The sequence below is a fragment of the Crocuta crocuta genome, unplaced genomic scaffold (assembly GCF_008692635.1).
Source record: "Crocuta crocuta isolate KB4526 unplaced genomic scaffold, BGI_CrCroc_1.0 scaffold25, whole genome shotgun sequence".
NCBI lineage: Eukaryota > Metazoa > Chordata > Mammalia > Carnivora > Hyaenidae > Crocuta > Crocuta crocuta.
The window spans coordinates 14286676-14298387 of record NW_027532015.1 but is presented as its reverse complement, the minus strand read 5'-3'; positions in this window follow the sequence as shown (position 1 = coordinate 14298387).

The window sequence follows — 11712 nt, the reverse complement described above, 5'->3', positions numbered from 1 at the left end:
ATATTAACTTAAAATATTGGACAGGCTCCTGGTTGGCTCAGTCAGTTAAGTGTCTGACTCTTGATTTTGGCTCAGGTCATGATCTCACATTTCAGGAGATTGAACTTCATGTCTGGTTCTGCACTGACCCTGCAGAGCATGCTTGGGATTCTCTGTCTCCCTCTCTCTCTACCCCTCTCCCGCTTGTATACACATGCACTCTCTCTCCCAAAATAAATAAATACATTTTAAAAAATCAATAAAATAAAATGTTGGAGAGATCACAATATCCTGGGTAATAAACAATCAGATTTTATAAACAACATATCAGAAATACATATATTTTAGTCATAGTACTTGGAGAATAACAAATTTTGATACTTCAACCCAAACTTAGGAAATGAAATTTAGCCTGGCCCCCAAAGACTGATTGATTCTTAGCTAAAATCTCATAATTCTTGTGTAAATGAGCTGGCACAAATGTTGAAGAAAGAAATTAGCTTTATCCTTGGGGTAATCCTTGGCTAAGGTTAGGACTACACAACATATTGTAATTCCACAAGCCAAATGAAAAGAAAGAAAAAATTCTTTACTTTAGAATTAAACGTGGTCATACATACCAATTTCGAAGCCAAAATAAGCTCTTTAACACGTAGCAGAGTAACCAAAATATAGGTGGTTGAGTGTGTGTTTGGGTCTAGGTGCATGTGCTCTATTTGTAATGGCTCTTACTTTTAACCCTGATAATTTTTTAAGATATCTGTTTTATTTTTAAGAAGAAAGTTAAATACTCAAAGAGATGCACTATCAGCTGATCACTATGTGGATTTGAGTCCGGCAGAAGTAGAGAGGATCTCAAAAAAAACACAGCCTGCCCAAAGTCCATCTTTGATTTTTAACGTTCTAACTCTTTGGAACCACTGTATATCAAATGACATTAGCTTTTTTTCTGGAGATTATATGCCATGAATAATTATCAGTGATTTAGTACTGCTCTGTGCTATCAATAGGTTTTGATTTTTAATCAGATTTTGGAGGATGAAACAGAGAACATGGAGAGGCAGTACCAGGAAATATAGTACTTCCCAACCCTTCAGAAATGACAAACATTTTTTTTAACATAAAAATTCCAAAAGGTCTTTTCAGATCTAAAACCTGTAGTTCTACATGGTTATATTGATGAGAAGTTTCAGTTCAGTAGTCATTTCATTTATCCATTCAACTAATACTTATAAGGTACTATTACAAGTTGAATTGTGTTCTCCCAAAACAGATATATTGAAGTCCTTAGTAGTTAAGTAGTTAAGATGAGATTATACTGGAGTGGAGAGGACTCCTAATCCAATATGACTGGTGTCCTTATAACAAGACAGCCAGTTGAAGACACAGTGACACAAGGAGAATGCTCTTTGCAAATGTAGGATTGGAGCGATGCACTCTACCAGCCGAGCAATGCCTGGGACGACCAGAAATTGAAAGAAGCAAGGAAGCAATGTCTTCTAGAGGCTTCCAAGGGAGCACAGCCCTGCCAGCATTTTGGTTTTGTAATTCTACCTCCAAAACTGTAAGAATAAATGTCTGTTGTTTTAAGCCACCCAGGCTGCAGTACTTTGTTGAGGCGGCCCCAGGAAATGAATATAGGTACTACTATGCAGGTATCTAGTGGTGAATACAGATGTGCTCCTGCCCTTCTGGAGTTCCCTGACTAGAAAGGAGAGAGACACTGCTAGCAATGTACTCATTACAAAATGAGCAAATACATACCTGTAAATTTGGTGAGGAGGCTATCAAAGGGAACAAGGTTGGAGCAGTGGGTCACAGAACCTACTCGGACAGGGTCTTAGGAGTCAGCTTGGGCTGAAAGGGCAGCCAGGCAGAGGCCCCAGAGAGGAAAACTCTAATCCCCAAAGGCAGTTCCTTGGAACTATCAAAAGACCAGTGTGTTTGAGGGGCCCCTGAATGGCTAAGTCAGTTAAGCATCCGGCTCTTGATTTCGATTAGGTCACGATCTCATGGTTTGTGAGTTGGAGCCCTGTGTTGGGCTGTGTGCTGACAGCGTGAGCCTGCTTGGGATCTTCTGTCTCTCTCTTTCTGCCCTTCTCCTGCTCACACTCTCTCAAAAATAAATAAATACATATTAAAAAGGAAAAGACATACTAAAGAGTGTGTTTGGGAAACAAGTGAGGGAGAGGAGAGTGGCCAAGAAGAAACTGAAGCACAAAGGAGCTAGGGTCCCCATCCCATCTCTGTGAGCCCTGGGAAGGAACCTGGATTCATTTGAAATTCAGTGGGAAAGCATGGAAGTCTTTTCAGTAGGGGACGCCATGAGCCTATTCATCTTTCAAATAGATTACTTCATTACTGGGGGGAGAAAAGATTGGATGGGGGCAAGAATAGAACTGGAGAGACCAGCAAGACCATGATTACAGCAGTCCTAGTCAGGAGAATGGGCTGGCACCCAGATGCTGGCTGTAGATAGGAGATGTGTAGACATTGTTTCAAAGCAGAAACAACAGGGCTTCCTGATGAAGCAGGGCTACAAGAGTCTCAACAGCAACAGAATCACTACGTTATGAAAGCTAAGTTAACAAATGAGGATTTGTCAAGGAATACTTGCCTTTTATCTGTTTTGATGATGCAAAGAATAGAATAGAATAGAATAGAATAGAATAGAATAGAATAGAATAGAATAGAACAGAACAGAACAGAACAGAATAGAATCAGCATTTTTTGAGGAGAAGAAGTCGCACACTTAAAGCCAATTGATAACTAGCATTTTCTTGTTGTTTTAAAATCTCTGTGAAGTTTTTAGGTACTATGTTTGTTTCAGGCTTGGAAAACATAATGGAAAGCACTCCTGAGCAAACATTTAAATTGAGATAAGTCCTTTTTCTAACCTGCCAGTACTGATAAGATAATTTATTCAACACTGAAGTGAAAATATGTCACACCCACATTAATATCAGGAGTCATGTGCCAGCTTATGGGTAACAAAAGCATTTTTGTTCACATAGATTTATGGCCTGTAGGTACAGGTCTGATTTTCTGATAGTTCATCCATTTCACACCCTAAATCATAAAGCTGTTGGATTGGCACACGGAGTTTTATTTCTGGGAGTGCTGCAGCATTGCAACTTTGACTTGGTTCGCAAAAAGATCTGACCTTTCCTTTTGCAATTCTTCCAAACGCACCATGTTCACCAGTCACACCAAATTACCTGCAATATGCTAGTTTGCTCCACCATTCTGTGCCTTTACTATTTTGTTGCCCTCCTCCTATAGCATCTTTTGGAACTAAAAGACCCCTCATTCCTCCATATGTGTATCCATTTAATGAATATTGACTTGTACTATTTCCATGACATGATGATGCTGTGATGTTATGTAGGGGGTGCATGGTCTCTACTAAAGGTGGCAATGGGGAGGGGGAAGGTATTCTTGACATTCATCTGGGAGAGAGGCCGTTCTCTGACAAGAAAACATAACTCAGTTGACCTCAAAAATGGGCGGGACTTCTGCGCTCCTTTTGAGCCTCCCTGACCAGGTATGGGCTTTGAGGAATGGTGCCCAATCGATGGTGCCCCTGGAATTGTGGGTATTTAAGATGGCCTCTGCCTTATCAAAGCTTTGAGCAGTCACCAAGTAATAATTGGTTAGCTATATCTTGTAAGTCATATCATTCAGATTTGTGTCTGCTCTTGTAAGGACACAAGTCTAAACCAGACTGACTCCATAATAGGCTTTAAGCTTCCCCTCTAAACTAGAAGGCCCAAGTTTCACTTTCCCTGAAACTATCAGGCAGCTACACACTGCCCAAGGCCGAAGAAACTGCCCACCACTTCACTCCACCATACTACCTTGGCAACGCCCAATCAAGAAAGGCCAGCAACTATAGATAAATCTTAGCTATCTAATGTTAAAGTTAACCCATTAGGCGCCGAACAAGACCCTAGGCTCCCTCTGTAATTGGTTGAATTTAAAAGTACTCTAAATGCTGTAATTGGGTCTCGCCAAAAGTAACGAATACTCTAGACAATGTGTATGGCTAAACCCGCTGTCAATGATATTGTATAATTATGATTGGATCACTGTTTCCATGCCACAACTTCTGTAACTCCCCCATCACAAACCCCATAAAAACCCTACTCTGCCTTTGTTCGAGGCTCTCAGCACGGATCCACTGCGTTGGTGAGGTCTGGGAGCCCGAGCTCGAGCCTGTAATAAAGCCCTTTGCCTTTGCATGCGTGACTCGGTCTCCCCGGTGGTCTCTGGTCGTTGAGGTTACTGCGATCTGGGTATAACACGCTTAGTGTTTGTTTTCCTTTTGTAAATTCTTCCCCTTGGGGGAGTTTTCTAGCTCAGCCTCCTTTATGTCATACACCATAAGGAGAAAGTTCTATCTCTGCTCTTGGGTCCTTCCAGTAGGAAGAGATTAGATAAATGACATTTGAATTGGGTCAATCTATGACAACTTCATTGATGGAATATTATAAAATGTGGCTACTACATTTGTTCCAACAATGTAGTATAAATACAGGTCTCAGGTATAGTGAAATGGTATGTAACATTTTCTAGGGGCCTCAAAGCTAATCCTACATCCCTGTAAAAGTGTTGCAGCTTTTTTTTTTAACTTTTTAAAATTTATTCAGTTTTGAGAGATAGAGAGAGACAGAGCATGAGCAGAGGAGGAGCAGAGAGAGAGGAAGATACAGAATCTGAATCAGGCTCCAGGCTCTGAACTGTCAGCACAGAACCCGATGCGGGGCTCAAGCTCACTGACCATGAGATCATGACCTGAGCTGAAGTCGGACACTTAACCAACTGAGCCACCCAGGCGTCCCTGTTGCAGTTTTAATTATATGCCTGACAGTCAAAGATATTTCCATTTCATTACACTGTGGGAAAAGCCTATGCATAAATTAGTGCTTGATGAACACCCACAAAAAGTGGTGAGGTTTTCAGAGTGAACTCACGAAGGGTCAGGGTAATCAGGCTCATGGTTACCCAAACCTCTGTCTTTGGGGGCTGAGACATTATGATGTTCCTATTATAGACTGTGTGTTCATTCACCAGTGAGGAAAACAACTAGGCTGTAAGAGGCTCAATAGTCAAAGGCATCCACCTCTGGTGAGTTCCCCTTAGGGGCCATTCAAGTTTCCCAAGCTCAAGACTAACTAGGGAACCTGAACATGAAGGGTACCCAGCCCGGCCTTGCCCAGAGGAAATCTCCAGCCCCCAGCCCCCTCTGTCCTTCTGAAGCTGGAGCAGAGTGAAGGAAGGACCACGCTCTGAGCTGTTTGACACTGGGCTCCATGTCTCATAGTCTTTGTATCCCCGGTGCCTGGCAAATAAATGCTTTTGAACTGAACTAACTAGGGGCTGGTGGGACTCACATAAATCATGGAGACAGGGCAGGACCCAGATTCACATGAACACTGAATGGGGGTGGAACATGCTAAACTGCCAAATCTTGGTGGTATCTTGAAACCACCTTGGTAAACTACATTGTACCCAGGGAATTAACACCTTCAGCAGACACTCAATGTTTGTCATTATTTTTGAGAGAGAGAGACAGAGACAGAGCCTGAGCAGGGGAGGGGCAGAGAGAGAGAGGGAGACACAGAATCTGAAGCAGGCTTCAGGCTCTGAGCTGTCAGCACAGAGCCTAATTCAGGGCTTGAACTCACAAACTGTGAGACCATGATGATTGCTTCTAAGGAGAGATAGAAGAAATTCAATGAAGAAAATCCAAGTATTTCTTCTTCATTGAAGCTTTTCCTGGTGGAACTGTACATAGTCATGTCATCCATTCACCACGGTTACTAGGTACCTACTCTGTGCTAGAAATAGTCCCAATAGGCACTAGTGCAGTAGAGGATAGAAACAGACAGAAGGCCCTGCACTCACGGAGCAGATATTATCTGAATCTGGGACATGATCCATCAATATATGCTTTCCTTGCCAGGTATGTAAACATTTATGTGGATGAGTGATGCATAAGTCATACAGAAAGGGCAGTGCTATTTCTTTATAGCCACACCTCAATAAGTAAATTTATGTGCTTAAACATGTTTTTGACTATTGCTGTTGGTACTTGATAGCAAGGAGGCCTTTAAGGTCGAGACTACTTCTTAAAATAAATATATTGGAGTTGACCCATCAAAGACAGTGTGTGTCTTCTGTGTAATTTTTCTGGGAGGGTTTATAATTATTCCTATGGTACTTCTTAGCTCATGGCATTTGGGGCATGTTTTTTCAGCTATAATTGATTTCAATTGTAAACATACAAATATTTCCATCTCATTTTTTTATAGTCACACCTTGTTTTTGCAAAACCATAACCTGATTTTCCATCTTGATTACCCACGTTTGTTGGAAACAGTTTGGAATGTGTTTGAAAATGAAATCACATCTCCAAGATGAAGGTTTGCCCCTTAATGGGTTATTCTGACCAATGCATGCAGGCTTTATCTGGAACTCTGAAAAAAGGAGTTTAAGAAATATGTTGTTGTGAGATATTTTGTGCATCACCTTCTAAAATGCCTACTTTGAAGACGCCATTATTAACTCGTGTATGTCAGCCCTGCTGTTAGAAAGCCAGTGGTATTAGCTTATGTCATCTCTTATAGAAATGTCTTCCTTTCCTTTTTAGAAATTAGCCTTTTAAGGACAGAAACTTAATTTGCTCCACATTTTGTGATCTCTAAAGTATCTCAATTTGTAGTAATGAACATCATAGTAACTGTGGAAAAGTAAGGTAGATTCAAATGTGGGTTGGCATCTCTACTCTTGATAACTTGCTTCAGAAAGGAAATGAAAGTAAGAAAAGAGTCAAGGGCAAACCATTTGGGACCACTAAGGTATGAGAAAGAATAGTTATTGGGAATTCCAAGTTGAATCAACAGGTATTCATTAAATATCATCTACTTTATTTTTAAAATCATTTTAATGACCAGACTTTCTTTATATTCTCACAGAGCCATTCTTTTATTATCTCCATCACTTGCAATTTTCAGAGGGAAAATCAACATCGATTAGTGTGATCGCAATTGTGATTTCAGATTTTCCTACCGAACAAGACAAGGATGGAAGTGTACAGTAGCCATCAAAAACACTGTCAGAGAATGGGAAAAGATAGTTGCAAATGACATATCAGATAAAGGGCTAGTATCCAAAATCTATAAGGAACTCACCAAACTCAACACCCGACCAACAAATAATCCAGTGAAGAAATGGGCAGAAGACATGAACAGACACTTCTCCAAAGAGGACCTCCAGATGGCCAACAGACACATGAAACGATGCTCAGCGCCCCTCATCATCTCGGAAACGCAGATCAAAACCACACTGAGATACCACCTCACACTGGTCAGAGTGGCTACAATGAACAAATCAGGAGACTCTAGATGCTGGCGAGGATGTGGAGAAACAGGCACCCTCCTACACTGTTGGTGGGAACATAAACTTTTGCAGCCCCTCTGGAAAACAGTGTGGAAGTTCCTCAAAAAATTAACAGAACTCCCCTATGACCCAGCAATAGCACTGCTAGGAATTTACCCAAGTGCTGATGCAAAGGGGCACAGGTACCCCAATGTTCATAGCAGCACTCTCAACAATAGCCAAATCATGGAAAGAGCCCAAGTGTCTATCAATTGACGGATGGATCAAGAAGATATGGTTTATCTATACAATGGACTAGTACATGGCAATGAGAAAGAATGAAATCTGGCCATGTGTAGCAACATGGATGGACCTTGAGGGTGTTATGCTGAGTGAAATAAGTCAGGCAGAGAAGGACAGATACCATATGTTTGCACATATGAGTGGATTAGGAGGAATTTAATGGAGGACCATGGGGGAGGAGAAGGGGAAAAATAGTTGGGGAGAGGGAGGGAGGCAAACCATGAGAGACTCTTGAATGCTGAGAACAAAGTGAGGACTGATGGGGGTGGGGAGAGGGGAAGGGGGGTGATGGGCATGGAGGAGGGCACTTGTTGGGATGAGCACTGGGTGTTGTATGGAAACCAATATGATAATAAACTATTTAAGAAAAAAAACACACACTGTCAGAAAGGTAAAATTTTTTTCAACAGGCTAGCTCTTCTCTGTAGTGAGAGGTAGATGCTTTGATATTTTTGAGAGTGACTGTGAGTAGGATCAGACCACTTTAGGGTTGAATTATGCCTTGATGAAGTTGTGTAACTACTTGCGATAAAATGAACAGAATCTGCACATGCAGCATAGGCCACGCTGAAGAGCAGCTCTTTTAGGTCCTTAACTGACACAAGATGTAACAAACCACTGGTCATGAGAAAAGCAGAGCAACCATGAAGGGGTCCCCCCATGACAAAGAGTCAAAGGCACTGCTGCACTGACAGCCTTGGAACTTTTCCACAAACAAATGAGAGAGTGGACCAATTAAGACATTCCCTTTGCTCTTGCTCACTAAAGCTAACAGGGCCTTCAAAGGACTGTGTTGATTAAGGAAGTGGGAAATAGCACCTAGGACACCAGCCTCATCTTGCAAAACCACAGCTGTAACAATTGTGCCTTTTGATAATTGTTTGCGGTTTGATTCAGCATTGCAAAGAGTTCCGCAGACCACAGTGACTTGAGGCTGCCAATGACCTTGAAGTCAGGCTGTCCTATAGCTACAAAGCTCCTTACTCCTGCCCACTTTTTTTTGTTTGTTGCTTTGTAGTTTTATAAAACAGAAATGGAAAATATATAAGAAAGAACTGTAGGTGTGAAGAAAGAATGTTATAATTTATAGATTGAATATGCTGAGAAGCAGGCATTAGCTTTACAAGCATACCTCGGAGATGTTGCAAGTTCAGTTCCAGACCACTGACTAAAGTGCATATCACAATAAAAAAGTCAAATGAATTTTTTGGCTTCCCAGTGAATATAAAAGTTATGTTTACTCTATGCTGTTGTCTATTAAGTGTTCAATAGAAATAGAAAGGTACATAACTTAATTACAAATATTTTATTGCTAAAAATGCTAGCCATCATGTAACATTTCAGTAAGTCAATATCATTGATTACAGATCACTGATTACCATAACAAATATAGTAATAACAGAAAAGTTTGAAACATTACAAGAATATAAAAATGTGATACAGAGACACAAAGTGAACAAATGTGGCTGGAAAAATGCACTGACAGACTTACCTGCTTGACACAAGATTGACACAAATCTTCAAGGTATAAAAAAATCTACTATCTACAAAGTGCAATAAAATTAGATATGCCTGTATTTTGCTGCTAAAATTTTAAATGAAAAAGATCTGAATTTCTATGGAATGACATTATTTTATATGATATGGATGCCAGCCTACCTACTATTTATTGAATTTATGTTTTTCCTAAAAGCATTAAAAAATTTTTTTTAATGTTTATTTACTTTTGAGAGAGACAGAGACAGACAGAGCACGAGTGAGGGAGGGACAGAGACAGAGGCAGACACAGAAGTTGAAGCAGGCTTCAGATTCTGAGCCATCAGCACATAATCTGATGTGGGGCTTGAACTCATGAGCTGTGAGATCCTGACCTGAGTCATAGTTTCATGCCCAGCTGACTGAGTCGCCCAGGCACTCCTAAAAGTGTTTGAAGTATTTGTTCATAGTAAGACATTTACTTCGAAATCTCGTTGCTTTTCTAATGTATCTTTTCTCAAGTAGGCGAATGTGAATTGATATATATATATAAAATTTTATGTATATACCAGCAACTCTTATAAGTCTCAGTTTAGAGAACCCGTTTTATAGGAAGCCCTGCCTGACTTCTAGATTGAGTTGGTTACCTTGTTCTGTGCTTTTTAAGTTTTTTTTTTTTTTTTTTTGAGACAGACAGAGAGAGAGAGAGAGAGAATCCCAAACAGACTCCATGCTATCACACATAGCCTAATAGGGGGCTTGAACTCACAAACTATGAGATCACGGCCTGAGCTGAAATCAAGGGTCAGATGCTTACCTGACTGAGCCACCCAGGCACCCCTGTGCTTCTAAAGAAGCTTGGTTTTCTCAATTCTGGCATTTATACTTTATTTTTTTAAGTTTATTTATTTGTTTATTTTGAGAGAGAGAGAGAGCAGGAGGTGCAGAGAGACAGGGAGAGAGAGAATCCCAAGCAGGCCCTACACTGTCAGCACAGAGCCTGATGTGGGGCTTAAACTCACAAACCTCAAGATTGTGACCTAAGCCAAAACCGAGAGTTGGACGCTTAACCTACTGAGCCATGCAGATGCCTCTGGCAATTATACTTTAATATAATTACCTATCTGAGTCTAAGCATGCTGTGAAGAAAAAAGACCTTGTTTTCTTGTTCACCTCAGTGCCTATATATGCATGAATGAATGACATTGAATGAATAGCAAGTGCTCAAAGAAAATTATGTAAAATTTACATTGTGTCAAGTTATATATTAACTTCTGAAAACTCCAAATGGATTCATGGGGTGTTAAGGTAATTCTTCGTCATTAAATCTGATCACCTTGAATACTTACCCCTAAGTTATTTGCTCCTGAGCTGAATATGGCATTCTATTTTGCACTTAGAAATTATGAGCTAATTTTTAAAATAACAAAGTAGAGCATTTAGTAGATAATTTAGTGAACCTTTTGCAACGCATGTATTTTTATCTAAAATGAAGGAGGAGGGCTGGCTTGGAATTAGAAGGGTAGTTAGCGTTAAATATGGAAATGGTCCTTGTTGAAGTAAAAGCGAGGATTCTGCAGTAGAAGTGCCCCTCAGAGAAGCCGGGGGTAGAGCTCAGGAGAGAGAACCCCTCTGTTGAAGAATTTAAACTTCACTGCCTGTATTACATACCTATTGAGAGCTTTCCCTTTTTATTGAGGTATAATTGACCTATAACGTTATATTAGTTTTAGGTCTACAAAATAAAAATTCAACATTTGTATATATTAGAAGATAGTGGCTCTCTCTTATCCTTATGCTATGGAAAGTATTAGAGAAGTCCTCATCTCTGCCTTCAACATTCTCAGCAGAGGCTTCCAGACACAATGCTCCCACAAAAGTAGTACTTTGGCAGCGGGCAGGTTGAAGAAGAAAGCCACTGCATGGGGATGAAAAGGTAGCTTTTCTGCACTTTAGAAGTCAAGCCGACGCATCCTGCCCCATGAGCCTGTGATGGTATGAATTCAATTGTGTCTCCCAAAAGAAGCGTGTTGAAATCCTAACCCCAATGTACAGTGACCTTGATTAGGTACAGGGTCTTTACAGAGATGATGTGCTAAAAAAGAAGTCATTAGGGTGGGCCCTAATCCAATATGACTGGTATCCTTCTAAAAAGGGGAAGATTGCACACAAAGAGAGAAGATTATGTGAAGAGACAGGGAGAGTGCCATGTGAAGACAGAGAATTGGAAGGATGATCACCAAGCCAAGGAAGGCCAAAGATGGCCGGCAACCACCAGCAGCTAGGAGAGGGGCCGGGAGCACATGCTCCCTCATGGCCCTCAGAAGGACAGCTGCCAATATCTTGATTTCAGACTTCTAGCTTCCAGAAACCTGAGATATTAAATTTACATTATTTTAGGCTACCCAATTGGTGGTATTTTGTTATGGCGGCCTTAGAAAACTAAGCCAGGAGATGTCTTTTGCTTGCCTCTATCGTTTCTCAAAAACAAACACAGTGTTTATTGAGGAGAACAATGAATGCCTCACGGGCTGCCTGATCTCCAGAAAGTAAAGATGAGGGGATTGATGTAGG